This window comes from Pseudophryne corroboree, chromosome 5 (genome assembly GCF_028390025.1).
Source record: "Pseudophryne corroboree isolate aPseCor3 chromosome 5, aPseCor3.hap2, whole genome shotgun sequence".
Lineage (NCBI taxonomy): Eukaryota > Metazoa > Chordata > Amphibia > Anura > Myobatrachidae > Pseudophryne > Pseudophryne corroboree.
In genome coordinates, this window is record NC_086448.1 from 721,364,437 (window position 1) to 721,378,437 (window position 14,001).

General features: G+C 45.7%; 1 protein-coding gene across 6 annotated transcripts in view; it reads right to left on the bottom strand.

The window, feature by feature from the left end:
* Positions 1 to 14,001, bottom strand: part of PAG1 (phosphoprotein membrane anchor with glycosphingolipid microdomains 1) — a 477,890-nt gene that overhangs the window by 158,954 nt on the left and 304,935 nt on the right. The window contains exon 1 of one of the 6 annotated variants that reach the window (XM_063923992.1): positions 11,604 to 11,788. The exons of the other annotated variants lie outside the window; for them this stretch is intronic. The gene's annotated coding sequence lies outside the window, so the exon portion shown is untranslated. Of the gene's footprint in view, positions 1 to 11,603; positions 11,789 to 14,001 lie in introns of those variants that run through there. 6 annotated transcript variants of the gene reach the window in all.

Sequence of the window (14,001 nt, forward strand, 5' to 3'; positions counted from 1 at the left end):
ATACAGGATAAATAGCGAGTCAGTTTTCCTGACTCCAGCCGTCCTGGAAACATACATTTTCAAGGCCCTGACTACGTCCAGTAACTTGGAATCCTCCAAGTCGCTAGTAGCCGCAGGCACTACAATAGGTTGGTTCAAGTGAAAAGCAGATACCACCTTAGGGAGAAACTGGGGACGAGTACTCAATTCTGCCCTATCCATATGGAAAATCAGATAAGGGCTTTTAAATGACAAAGCCGCCAATTCTGATACACGCCTGGCCGAAGCCAAGGCCAATAACATGACCACTTTCCACGTGAGATATTTTAGATCCACGGTCTTTAGTGGCTCAAACCAATGTGATTTTAGGAAACCCAACACCACGTTGAGATCCCAGGGTGCCACTGGAGGCACAAAAGGGGGCTGAATATGCAGCACTCCTTTTACAAATGTCTGAACTTCAGGTAGTGAAGCTAGTTCTTTTTGGAAGAAAATCGACAGAGCCGATATCTGTACCTTAATGGAGCCTAATTCTAGGCCCATAGTCACTCCTGCCTGTAGGAAGTGCAGAAATCGACCCAGCTGAAATTCCTCTGTTGGGGCCTTACTGGCCTCACACCAAGCAACATATTTCCGCCATATGCGGTGATAATGTTTTACAGTTACATCTTTCCTGGCTTTAATCAGCATAGGAATGACATCCTCCGGAATGCCCTTTTCCTTTAGGATCCGGCGTTCAACCGCCATGCCGTCAAACGCAGCCGCGGTAAGTCTTGGAACAGACAGGGCCCCTGCTGCAGCAGGTCCTGTCTGAGCGGCAGAGGCCATGGGTCCTCTGAGATCATCTCTTGAAGTTCCGGGTACCACGCTCTTCTTGGCCAATCCGGAACCACGAGTATTGTCCTTACTCCTCGTTTTCTTATTATTCTCAGTACCTTTGGTATGAGAGGCAGAGGAGGGAACACATAAACTGACTGGTACACCCACGGTGTCACTAGAGCGTCCACCGCTATCGCCTGAGGGTCCCTTGACCTGGCGCAATATCTCTCTAGTTTTTTGTTTAGGCGGGACGCCATCATGTCCACCTGTGGCCGTTCCCAACGATTTACAATCAGTGTGAAGACTTCTGGATGAAGTCCCCACTCTCCCGGGTGGAGGTCGTGCCTGCTGAGGAAGTCTGCTTCCCAGTTGTCCACTCCCGGAATGAACACTGCTGACAGTGCTAGTACGTGATTTTCCGCCCATCGGAGAATCCTTGTGGCTTCTGCCATTGCCGTCCTGCTTCTTGTGCCGCCCTGTCGGTTTACATGGGCGACCGCCGTGATGTTGTCTGACTGGATCAGTACCGGCTGGTGTAGAAGCAGGGGTTTTGCCTGACTTAGGGCATTGTAAATGGCCCTTAGTTCTAGAATATTTATGTGTAGGGAAGTCTCCTGACTCGACCATAGTCCTTGGAAGTTTCTTCCCTGTGTGACTGCCCCCCAGCCTCGAAGGCTGGCATCCGTGGTCACCAGGACCCAGTCCTGTATGCCGAATCTGCGGCCCTCTAACAGATGAGCACTCTGCAACCACCACAGAAGAGACACCCTGGTTCTTGGAGACAGGGTTATTAGCTGATGCATCTGAAGATGCAATCCGGACCATTGGTCCAACAGGTCCCACTGAAAGATTCTGGCATGGAACCTGCCGAAAGGAATTGCTTCGCAAGAAGCCACCATCTTTCCCAGGACTCGCGTGCAGTGATGCACCGACACCTGTTTTGGTTTCAGGAGGTCTCTGACTAGAGATGACAGCTCCTTGGCTTTCTCCTCCGGGAGAAACACTTTTTTCTGGACTGTGTCCAGAATCATTCCCAGGAACAGTAGACGTGTCGTCGGAACCAGCTGTGACTTTGGAATATTCAGAATCCAACCGTGCTGGTGTAGCACCTCCTGAGATAGTGCTACTCCTACCAACAACTGCTCCCTGGATCTCGCCTTTATTAGGAGATCGTCCAAGTATGGGATAATTAAAACTCCCTTTTTTCGAAGGAGTATCATCATTTCCGCCATTACCTTGGTAAACACCCTCGGTGCCGTGGACAGTCCAAACGGCAGCGTCTGGAATTGGTAATGGCAATTCTGTACCGCAAATCTGAGGTACTCCTGGTGAGGATGATAAATGGGGACATGCAGGTAAGCTTCCTTGATGTCCAGGGATACCATGTAATCCCCCTCGTCCAGGCTTGCAATAACCGCCCTGAGCGATTCCATCTTGAACTTGAATTTTTTTATGTATGTGTTCAAGGATTTCAAATTTAAAATGGGTCTCACCGAACCGTCCGGTTTCGGTACCACAAACAGTGTGGAATAGTAACCCCGTCCTTGTTGAAGTAGGGGCACCTTGACTATCACCTGCTGGGAATACAGCTTGTGAATTGCCTCTAGCACAGCCTCCCTGCCCGAGGGAGTTGTTGGCAAGGCAGATTTGAGGAAACGGCGGGGGGGAGACGCCTCGAATTCCAGCTAGTACCCCTGAGATACTACTTGCAAGATCCAGAGATCCACCTGTGAGCGAGCCCACTGATCGCTGAAATTTTTGAGGTGGCCCCCCACCGTACCTGGCTCCGCCTGTGGAGCCCCACCGTCATGCGGCGGACTTGGAAGAAGCGGGGGAGGACTTTTGCTCCTGGGAACCTGCTGTTTGTTGCAGCCTTTTTCCCCTACCTCTGCCTCTGGACAGAAAAGACCCGCCTTTTCCTCGCCTGTTTTTCTGGGTCCGAAAGAACTGTACCTGATAAAACGGCGCTTTCTTAGGCTGTGAGGGAACATGGGGTAAAAATGCTGACTTCCCAGCTGTTGCTGTTGAAACTAGGTCCGAGAGACCATCCCCGAATAACTCCTCACCCTTATAAGGCAAAACTTCCATGTGCCTTTTGGAATCTGCATCCCCTGTCCACTGCCGAGTCCATAAGCCTCTCCTAGCAGAAATGGACAATGCACTTATTTTAGATGCCAGCCGGCAGATCTCCCTCTGTGCATCTCTCATGTATAAGACTGAGTCTTTTATATGCTCTATGGTTAGCAGAATAGTGTCCCTGTCTAGGGTGTCAATATTTTCTGACAGGGAATCTGACCATGCAGCGGCAGCACTGCACATCCATGCTGACGCAATAGCTGGTCTAAGTATAATGCCTGAGTGTGTATATACAGACTTCAGGATCGCCTCCTGCTTTCTGTCCGCAGGCTCCTTCAGGGCGTCCGTATCCGGAGACGGAAGTGCCACCTTTTTAGACAAACGTGTGAGCGCTTTATCCACCCTAGGAGGCGTTTCCCAACGTGCCCTATCCTCTGGCGGGAAAGGGAACGCCATTAGTAATTTTTTAGAGATTACCAATCTTTTATCGGGGAAAGCCCACGCTTCTTCACACACTTCATTTAATTCTTCAGATGGGGGAAAAACTACGGGTAGTTTTTTCTCCCCAAACATAATACCCTTTTTAGTGGTACCGGGGTTTATATCCGAAATGTGTAACACCTCTTTCATTGCCTCAATCATGCAACGAATGGCCCTAGTGGACATTAGATTAGACTCATCGTCGTCGACACTGGTATCAGTATCCGTGTCGACATCTGCGTCTGCCATCTGAGGTAGCGGGCGTTTTAGAGCCCCTGATGGCCTTTGAGACACCTGGACAGGCACGAGCTGAGAAGCCGGCTGTCCCGCATTTGGCATGTCATCAAATTTTTTGTGTAAGGAGTCGACACTTGCACGTAATTCCTTCCATAAAACCATCCACTCAGGTGTCTGCCCCGCAGGGGGTGACATCACTTCTATAGGCATCTGCTCCGCCTCCACAATTTTCCTCATCAAACATGTCGACACAGCCGTACCGACACACCGCACACACACCGGGAATGCTCTAACAGAGGACAGGACCCCACAGAAGCCCTTTGGGGAGACAGAGAGAGAGTATGCCAGCACACACCAGAGCGCTATATAATGCAGGAACTAACTGAATTATGTCCCCTATAGCTGCTATAATATTTACTGCGCCTAAATTTAGTGCCCCCCCTCTCTTTTTTACCCTTTCTGTAGTGTAGACTGCAGGGGAGAGCAAGGGAGCTTCCTTCCAGCGGAGCTGTGAGGGAGAAATGGCGCCAGTGTGCTGAGGGAGATAGCTCCGCCCCTTTTTTGCGGACTTTTCTCCCGCTTTTTTAAGGATTCTGGCAGGGGTAATTATCACATATATAGCCTCTGGGGCTATATATTGTGATTGTTTTGCCAGCCAAGGTGTTTTTATTGCTGCTCAGGGCGCCCCCCCCCCCAGCGCCCTGCACCCTCAGTGACCAGAGTGTGAAGTGTGTATGAGGAGCAATGGCGCACAGCTGCAGTGCTGTGCGCTACCTTGGTGAAGACAGAAGTCTTCATGCCGCCGATTTTCCGGACTTCTTCTTGCTTCTGGCTCTGTAAGGGGGACGGCGGCGCGGCTCCGGGAACGAACACCAAGGCCAGTTCCATGCGGTCGATCCCTCTGGAGCTAATGGTGTCCAGTAGCCTAAGAAGCCCAAGCTAGCTGCAAGCAGGTAGGTTCGCTTCTTCTCCCCTTAGTCCCTCGTTGCAGTGAGCCTGTTGCCAGCAGGTCTCACTGTAAAATAAAATATACTTTCATTCTAGGAGCTCAGGAGAGCCCCTAGTGTGCATCCAGCTCGGCCGGGCACAAAAATCTAACTGAGGCTTGGAGGAGGGTCATAGTGGGAGGAGCCAGTGCACACCAGGTAGTCTAAAAGCTTTCTTTTAGTTGTGCCTAGACTCCTGCGGAGCCGCTATTCTCCATGGTCCTTTCGGAGTTCCCAGCATCCACTAGGACGTTAGAGAAATTAAGTAAATTGTGTTTATATGTCATCCTTAGGTTCATTTGTTGTGTATGAGGTACAAGATTTGCTTGTTTGCCCACATGTTTTATGGTTGACAGCCACCAGCACTGATTTTGAGTATTACACTGACCATATATAATCTGAATTTGTCCTGGACCACCAATCCAAGGCCCCCCTGCAGGTGCCCTGAGGCACTCCAGGGTGCCACGGCACACAGTTTGAGAACCACTGCTCTAGGGTGCTGTGATTCAGAAATGTTTCAGGGCCTCTGCTTTACAGGATTAAAACTATTCAGAAAGTTGCCATTATTTTTTGTTGTTGTACTGCACAGTATTTAAGGCACGCTTCTCAACGTTCCACACCCATCCATCTAGTCTACGCCCCCAAACTGATGCCATCATCACACCCCATCTTTTCTACAATAGAAATCAGAATTAAGGCGCATCTGGTGGGTATCTGACATGGTACTATCCTTCATGCAACACCTTGTTATTTTGTTGCATGATATCTACAGTAATGATTAGTCAAGTGGTAAATGATGTATTAAGTAAGAGCAGGGTCATTAACGTCTATGAATTACACTTATCTCAACATACTATCAAATCTATTCATAAATCAGCGAAATGAGTGGAAATGTGTGCAAGTGGAGCAATGGCTCCTTCTCCATGTGCATCTTCTCCACTGGCTCACTTCTCCAGTCTTTTCACTGCTTCATGACTAGACCCATGTGTTGATTATTAGGGAATGCATTTCCTCATTTTATGCTCTCACTCACCAGTACCTTGTCTCCCCTTACTCACGAATGAACATTGGCAGCTGCCCTCTTTGGGTAGAACAGACGACAGAGTAGAATACATTTTTTACCAACTTCCACAACAAAAGGAAGAAGAAGAGAAGGTACTCTCTGTTTTGGTGCACTTGATCTTACAATATAATTAAAGTAAAATTAATACATTGTTTATTTATTCATTAACAGTTTCTTATATAGCGCAGCAAATTCCGTTGCGCTTTACAATTGGAAATAAGAATGATATAACAAAACTGCGTAATAACAAACAGTCATAGAGGTAGGAAGGTTTATTAGAAAATTGTTGATAACATCGCATAGGATATGGGACTGTGATATAGGATATGGGACTGCGAGGCTCAGTCATGAACAACACAGGGCCATACATAGACCAACAATAAAATGTACACGTATTAGATAATAAAATATCTCAACAAATAACAAAATCAAAATTTACTACTTCCACAACAAGTCCTGGTATTTGCCAAAGAAAACCAAAAGGTTATGCACCCAGACAGAGAAAATATATGGGAAGAACATAACACTAAGGCCCAGATTTATCAAGCCTTGGAGAATGATAAATAGCACGGTGATGAAGTACCAGCCAACCAGCTCCTAATTGTCATTTCTTCAAACACAGCCTGTTACATGACAGTTAGGAGCTGATTGGCTGGTACTTTATCACTGTGCTATTTATCACTTTCCAAGGCTTGATAAATATGGGCCTAAATTTAGGGTTAATAAAGAACACGGACTCATTTTTCCACATAGAGGGCCTAGTATCCACTCCAGTTTTAGCAGATGATTGGTTGTGAGCAGGGGTTCAATGGACGGTATAAACGATGACGCAATGAATGGTATAGACCAGTAATAAATGGTATTGTTTATGCATGTGCCTTATAACGGCCAGTCAGAATGCAGTTTTAACCAGCTCAGAATGTTGTCTTCCTGCTTGACCACTACCTCTATAGCCCCCGACAGGGGCCCAGAGGGAAGGGGTCCTTCGAGTATAAAGTACCAGGACCCAGAATTTTAGGGGGGATTCAAGCCAGACAGGCAATGGGAGCAACAATCCCAAGGTGGCACTCATATTATTCATAGCGCATCAATTCTCATAAAGGCAAGCCATGCACCCCTCTCAACAATAAATACACAACAATATAAAAACAAGTAATTGAATTGGTAGAAGAGCGTAATATACCAGTGTGCAACACATAATGGTTTCTCTGAGGACCTTGCAGCACTACGATTCCAGCAACGTCATATGTACTGAGCTGGATTACAATTCACCTCTACAATCATTACAGAAGAACAGATGAGAACTGGGCCATATAACATGCATCAAAATATCTATTATATTGTATAGTTGGCAAAGATTTCCTCCTCTTGTTGATTTATTCCTCCCAAATCATCTTCCCACTCAATTCATATCCCCAACACAGTCTTCTCAATTATCATGTATTTTCCTCCACGGCCTCTTCTACTGCAATTCTTGCCCTCACCATTCACTGTAATTCCCATTCCCCGTTTTTCAACCTCCCAGTTAATTTATGCCACCCCCTTACTTTAGAATTTATTTAAACGCCCATACCCTGTTCTGTAGGTCCTTTCCTCCTCATTAACCAACCCATGTAATTAATTTCCCTCTCGCTAAACCTCTTCATGGAGTACATTCCCCCCGTCACTGGATTTCATTACAAATGACACAAGAAAGGGAAATGTAATAAGAGGCGATTGTTTAGAAACCGCAAATTTTGCCAGCAGTTATGTTTAATTCACTGCCCATGACATTTCCCCCAGAATTACTAACATTATGTTACTCAGTCATTGCTTTGACACCCCCGGAACTTTGGTACTCTGGACAGCTGCCTAGCTCGCTAGTGGTAGTGCGGTCGAGAAACTAAGTGCAACAATAAATAATAACTTTGGCAAGTGAAAAAGTAACTTTGGGCTCAGACTAAGCAGTTTGTTAAAATGTTTAGTTTACAGACAGGCTCTTTATAAACTGTACTAGATTCTTTCCATATACAGCATTGTGCAATATTAATAAGAACTCTCAAATTCGAAGACGGAGACAGAAGCTTTCAGAGCCTAGAATTTTCATGCTACAGTATTTTTGTTCTCTAGTCCCTCCTTATAATAACATAATATTTATTATTATTTATTACTAGTTATTTATATAGTGCACACATATTCCGAAGCGCTTTACAGAGAATATTTGGCCATTTACTTCGGTCCCTGCCCTAGTGGAGCTTACAATCTATATTCCCCACCATATGTACAGACACACACACACACACACACACACACACACACACACACACACACACACACACACTAGGATTGAGATCCAATTAACCTACCAGTATATTTTTGGATTGTGGGAGGAAACCGGAGTACCCGGAGGAAACCCACGCAAGTACGGGGAGTATATACAAACTCCACACAGTTAGGGCCATGGTGGCAATCGAACTCATGACCTCAGTGCTGTGAGGCAGTAATGCTAACCATTACACCATGATATGGATGTAGTATGGTATGCCGGCAGCCGGGCTCCCGGTGGCCAGCATACCAGCGCCGGAATCCTGACCGCCGGCATACTGACAGCTAGGCGAGCGCAAATGAGCCCCTTGCGGGCTCGCTGAGGGAGAAAAGGTGTCGGTATGCCGGGTTTCGGTATTCCGGCGCCGGTATACTGTGTGCCAGGATCCCAACAGCCGTCAACCTAAATACCACCCGATAATATGTGTGGTGTCTTTCTGTACATCTGAAATACACAGAAAGCACATAGTGCAAGGTTTCCGACCACTTCCCCTTCCTACTGGGACAGTGCAGACCTTATTAATATAATTCTCACAGACAAATGTGAAGATGCACAATACACAAAACCATACTGCAATCTCTTTGTGCTTTGTAAAGGCCAACACAATTAGATGAATTGATACAGTACCGGTTTCAATATCTTTAGTCCTAATTCCAAGCAGCCCTGACATAGCTGTAGTTCTATCACACACAGAACTATATGGTAAGTTGAGTGTGAAAATGTTAACACATTGAACATTAGAGGAGAAGGCCCTTGGGGGACATTTACAGTTGAATAGAAATTGTAGACATTTATAGTTTTGTTGCCAATGACACTGCTGGCAAGACCCGTCAGCCTTATTAGATCCCGCAATAATTAATTGAATTGAATTAAAAAGGTTTGTAGTCTATTCTCTCTATATATTGGATACAGGGGGTCATTCCGAGTTGTTCGCTCGTTGCCAATTTTCGCTATACTGCGATTAGTTGCTTACTGCGCATGCGCAAGGTTCGCAGAGCGCATGCGCTTAGTTATTTTACACAAAAGTTAGGTATTTTACTCACGGCATAACGAAGCTTTTTCATCGATGTGGTGATTGTAGTGTGATTGACAGGAAGTGGGTGTTTCTGGGCGGAAACTGGCCGTTTTATGGGAGTGTGCAAAAAAACGCAGGCGTTCGAGTTCCAAAACGCGAGAGTGTCTGGAGAAACGGGGGAGTGGCTGGGCGAACGCTGGGTGTGTTTGTGACGTCAAACCAGGAACGAAAAGGACTGAGCTGGTCGCAATGGCAGAGTAAGTCTGGAGCTACTCAGAAACTGCGGGGTAATCGTTACGAGAAAATTAGCAAAGTTTTCGTTCGCAATTCTGCTATGCTAAGATACACTCCCAGTAGGCGGCGGCTTAGCGTGTGCAATGCTGCTAAAAGCAGCTAGCGAGCGAACAACTCGGAATCACCCCCCAGAACTTCTACAATTCCTACAACCCTAATCAATACCAAAGTAGGAGGTCTGTATTTTCTTGGTTTGGCAACTTATTTCCAAACATAGTTAATCAGTGGTGAACTAGTACAAGACTTTCCCTTCCCCACTTCCCCCTCCCAACACTTGTCCTGCACACCTCACCCTAAAACCCCCTTTAGACCGCCAGCTTTAAACATGGGTTATTGGCATTGCACATGAGTGTGCATAACCAGTGTTGCTGTGCGGTCTAAAAGGGCCCAATTGTAATAATCCAGGTCGAGAGACCCGGTATTCCAACTCGGGTAGCGAGCAGGGTTGAATGCGTGTTCAACTCGGCTCGCTGTGCTGTGTGAACGGGAAGCCAGGTCAATACGACCTGTTTCCCGTTCACTCTGTGTGGACGGGCGTCAATTGGAGATCATGTGATCTCCAAGTGCCACCCTCGCCCGTGTCAATATACAGTGTTGGGGACAGCAGCGGCGACAGGCCTGAGGTGGGTTGCACCAGGAAAGTACCCATGTACGGCACCCGAGTGAGACCCGCCTCAGGCAGTCTGAAAGGGGTGTAACTGGAGTAATGCTGTTGAGTTACCCGAGTACACAGTAGCACAGTGGTTCCCAATTCCAGAGCCAAGTACCACCAACAGCTCATAATTTGTGGATTTCTTTAATCATACACAGGCGAGTTCATCTATTTTGCTGGGTCAGTAATCATCCCACATGATTCCACAGACATAAATCCTCAAACCGTGACCTGTTGTGAAAACTTGAGGGTTGAGGATGAGAATCGCTGCTGTAGCACATTGTCAGGCTCAACGTTTTTTCCTTTCCTAATTTCTAGCACAATCTGTAAGCATTCTTCATACAAAAATTATTTTGTAATAAAACAGAAATAAATGACGAAATCTGAGGCTTCAGTTTATTGGATACATTACTGATACGGGAAGCCGTCAGGATCCCGGCTGTCGGTATCCCGGCATTCAGCACACAGATGCCGGAATACCGACACCGGCATCCAAAATGGGTGCACCATCCCGGCTGTCGGTATTCCCGAACGAGGACAGACCACGGCACAAGGTTAGGGTTAGGCTGTGGGTAGGGAATGTTAGGGTTAGCGGGTTGGGGAGCCCGGCGTCCGTATTTCGAGTGCCGTATCCCGTACTGATCCCATTGATACACGCTTATAATACTAATAACTCTCAATTAACTATCTCTCCTACATGCCTTAAACCGGTTACATACTAGACCAGGCCTGGCCAACCTGTGGCTCTCCAGCTGTTGTAAAACTACAAGTCCCATCACGCCTTCCCACAGTTTTGCTATTAGGGAATGCTAAAACTGTGGCAGGGCATGCTGGGATATGTAGTTTCACAACATCTGGAGAGCCACAGGTTGGCCAGGCCTGCAATAGACGTTATCCTGGACGATGTGCCCGATTCAGACACACTGTCCATGATATCTTCTACTGTGTAAGCACTATGTCGCCGCATCACCTGTCGGCTGTGCATGCATGGCCACGACCGTCATCACAAACCTGACATTACGGGATAAAAATATAATAGTCTGTGAGAAGCCAGTTTGTGCAAGAATGCCCATATTTTATAAGCGGCAATCATTTACAAGGAAAAACCAGGTTCTGCCTTGTAAATGATTGCAGACTTAAAAATACGGGCAGTCTCGCACAAACTCCCGCACCTCCGGCTTCTCGCAGGCTGTTACATTTACCCCTCTGAGTTAGACAGGAATTTGTCAGTACTGAAAAAAACCCCAAAAAACCCCCCAAATGACAGAACAGTGGGCAGTAAACAAATAACATAACAATAAAAGATGCCGCACTTCTGTCCAGTAAGGTGGCAGCCCTATAATTAACAACTGCTGGAAACCTCTGTCCCCGTCTGAAGGAAGGATATAAAGCTGTAAAAGGCCAAAAAGGAAAGTCTAGAGTGTTCCCCGGAAAGTCACAGTTATAAAAAAATAAAATAGAACATAACATTTCTCTTTATCCAGTTGCATGGTGAAAATAAAAAATGTCATAGCTAGATAACAGGGAGGAGACAGCGAGGCATGTTATATATACAGTCTGTATTTCTATAACCACCACATTGCCCTACATCCTGATAGCAAGGTAACGCAAGAGAGATGAATAAAAGGAGTTGTCTGCCTAAAGCTAAGAAGCAAACATCTGCTGCCTGGACTCATATGTACAATGGTAGCACTCACCTCCGCTGCATGTACAGGCACCCATGCTGCTCTACAGTCCTGGCATCTGGGTTCTCTCTTCATGAAGCCAGCACAGCGAGGGGCAGTTGTGTTGCCCTGCTCTTATATACATGGATTACAGAGCAGCACTTGGAAAATAGACCACGCTGTGGAGGGCCAACAAATTGTACTTCACACTGCACTTTGATGTTCCTGCAACCAAGCAGTGAGAAGCGTGGGAATACAGGCAGCAGGAGAGCAAGAAGAAGGCCTGTAGAAGGCCTGTAGAGGGCAGCAGAGAGGAGTCTGAGAATCCAATACTCAGACCTCAAATCAGCATCTTGATACAAACTGCATAATGGTGTATTTACTACACACACTGAACCCAGAGAAGTATTATGGCATAAGACATGGTCACAGCTATTTCTGGCTATAGACACCACACCAAATCAAATGGAAAATCATAGACAAATAGATGAACTCTTATTACTGACAGTTTTTACATTCATTTTGTCAAACAGCGTCCTATATACAAGCGATAGGTAACCAGACACACTGGGTGGCCCTCGAACCTTCCAAAGGGCCACAAATTACTCTTAATCACAGTGATAGGTTAAATTAAGTCACTTAATGAAACAACTATCTGTAATTACATTATAACATATAAGCAGGCATTTTATACAAGTGTTACAAACTGTAAACTAACAAACAAACATGACAACAAAGTAGTAATGAGCTAGAGGCAACAAGCAGAGGCTCGGGAGCCCGTCTGTCGTCCATCACAGCAATATACAGCTGTGGACTCCCAATTCGAGAAAGACAGATATATATATATATATATATATATATATATATATAAATATATCTCCGTATGGTCCGGCTCTCCTTCTAGTCACAGTACTAGTCCGGGTGCCCTCACGTACATGCATCCACACAGGTACCTGCCTGTCTGAGCCGTGATTTATTTGATAAGTCCAGGAGTGCTGCACTTGGAAATTTGTGTATATATATATATATATATATCTATCATACAGATCTATAGTGTGGCCCAGATTTATCAAGCCTTGGAGAGTGATAAATTGCACGGTGATAAAGTACAAACCAATCAGCTCCTGTCATTTTTCAAACACAGCCTATAACGTAGCGGTTAGGAGCTAATTGGCTGGTACTTTTTCACCGTACAATTTATCACTCTCCAAGGCTTGATAAATCTGGGCCTGTATTCTTAAAAGAGGGACACTTTGGAAGGGAAGCTGGAGAACAGACATCTAGTTACGGGACAGCTGCTAGGTACCTATGTCATACCAATATATATGGCACATACAGCATTGAGAACTCCACCTCAGTTACCGACACATTAATTCAAACATTCAAACTTGTAGTTTCTGTTGCTGTAAACTTTAGAATTGGATAAAGCTCCTCTGAGGTCACACGTCACGGTCTAAACTGCGAAGAGGAGAAACACAGATCTATCCTATGCAAAAATACCCGTCCTCTGAGAAATCCCTGCACTACACAGCAAGTCGCTAATAATTGTGTCATTCTAGCACATCCATAATTGCTGCTACTGACAATGTAACATCTGGTTACACATTACAGAGCTGTCTGTTGCTTTCCTCTGTGTAATTGGAATAAACACAATTTTTGGAAAGTTTCCATAAAGCAAAAAAATATTTGTTTAATTCTTACCCAAAACAATTCCACATAACATATCAGCAATCAATGATATTATATACATTTTCTAGTAGGCTGTATAACTGCCCCCCATCACCCACTGCCTGTGAAGTACAGCAATCAGCATCACACTTTATATAGGCAAAGCCAAGCTTCTGAACAACAAGTCACACAATAACCTGCAGCCCTCCATCCTATGGGGCGCTGTCATTCAGCGTAGGCAAAGCAACCACTTAATCACTACAATAAGATGTGTGGGATTGGGGTGCCCTCCATCCAGGGGCATAGGAATATACAAGGGTGAGGGCTCCCATATGCAATATCACCCGCATCTGGCAGATGCAGTAGAGGTAATACATATTAGTGACGTGCGTACCAATATCAGGGTGTTGTTGAAAGTTATGTATACTATAAGCGGACAACCCCTTTCACACAGAAAGACACAGTCACATGAGTGAGCACACAGCAATAGGGGCATGCAGAGTTATCCAAGAGAGACATTTATAGGGAATACACAACAGAAACATGTTCTGCAGGACGTCTGCCGGCTGGCACCCCAATAATCTGGTCACTACAGCTGCACGTTGTGGGGAATAGGCAGCCTGCAGCGTGTTTCTGACCGCTATCACATCACCATGCATAATGACTATGAAATGCCTTACATAAATGTGTACACACACACACATTTATATATATCTATATATACATACATACATACGTGTGTATATATATATACATACGTATG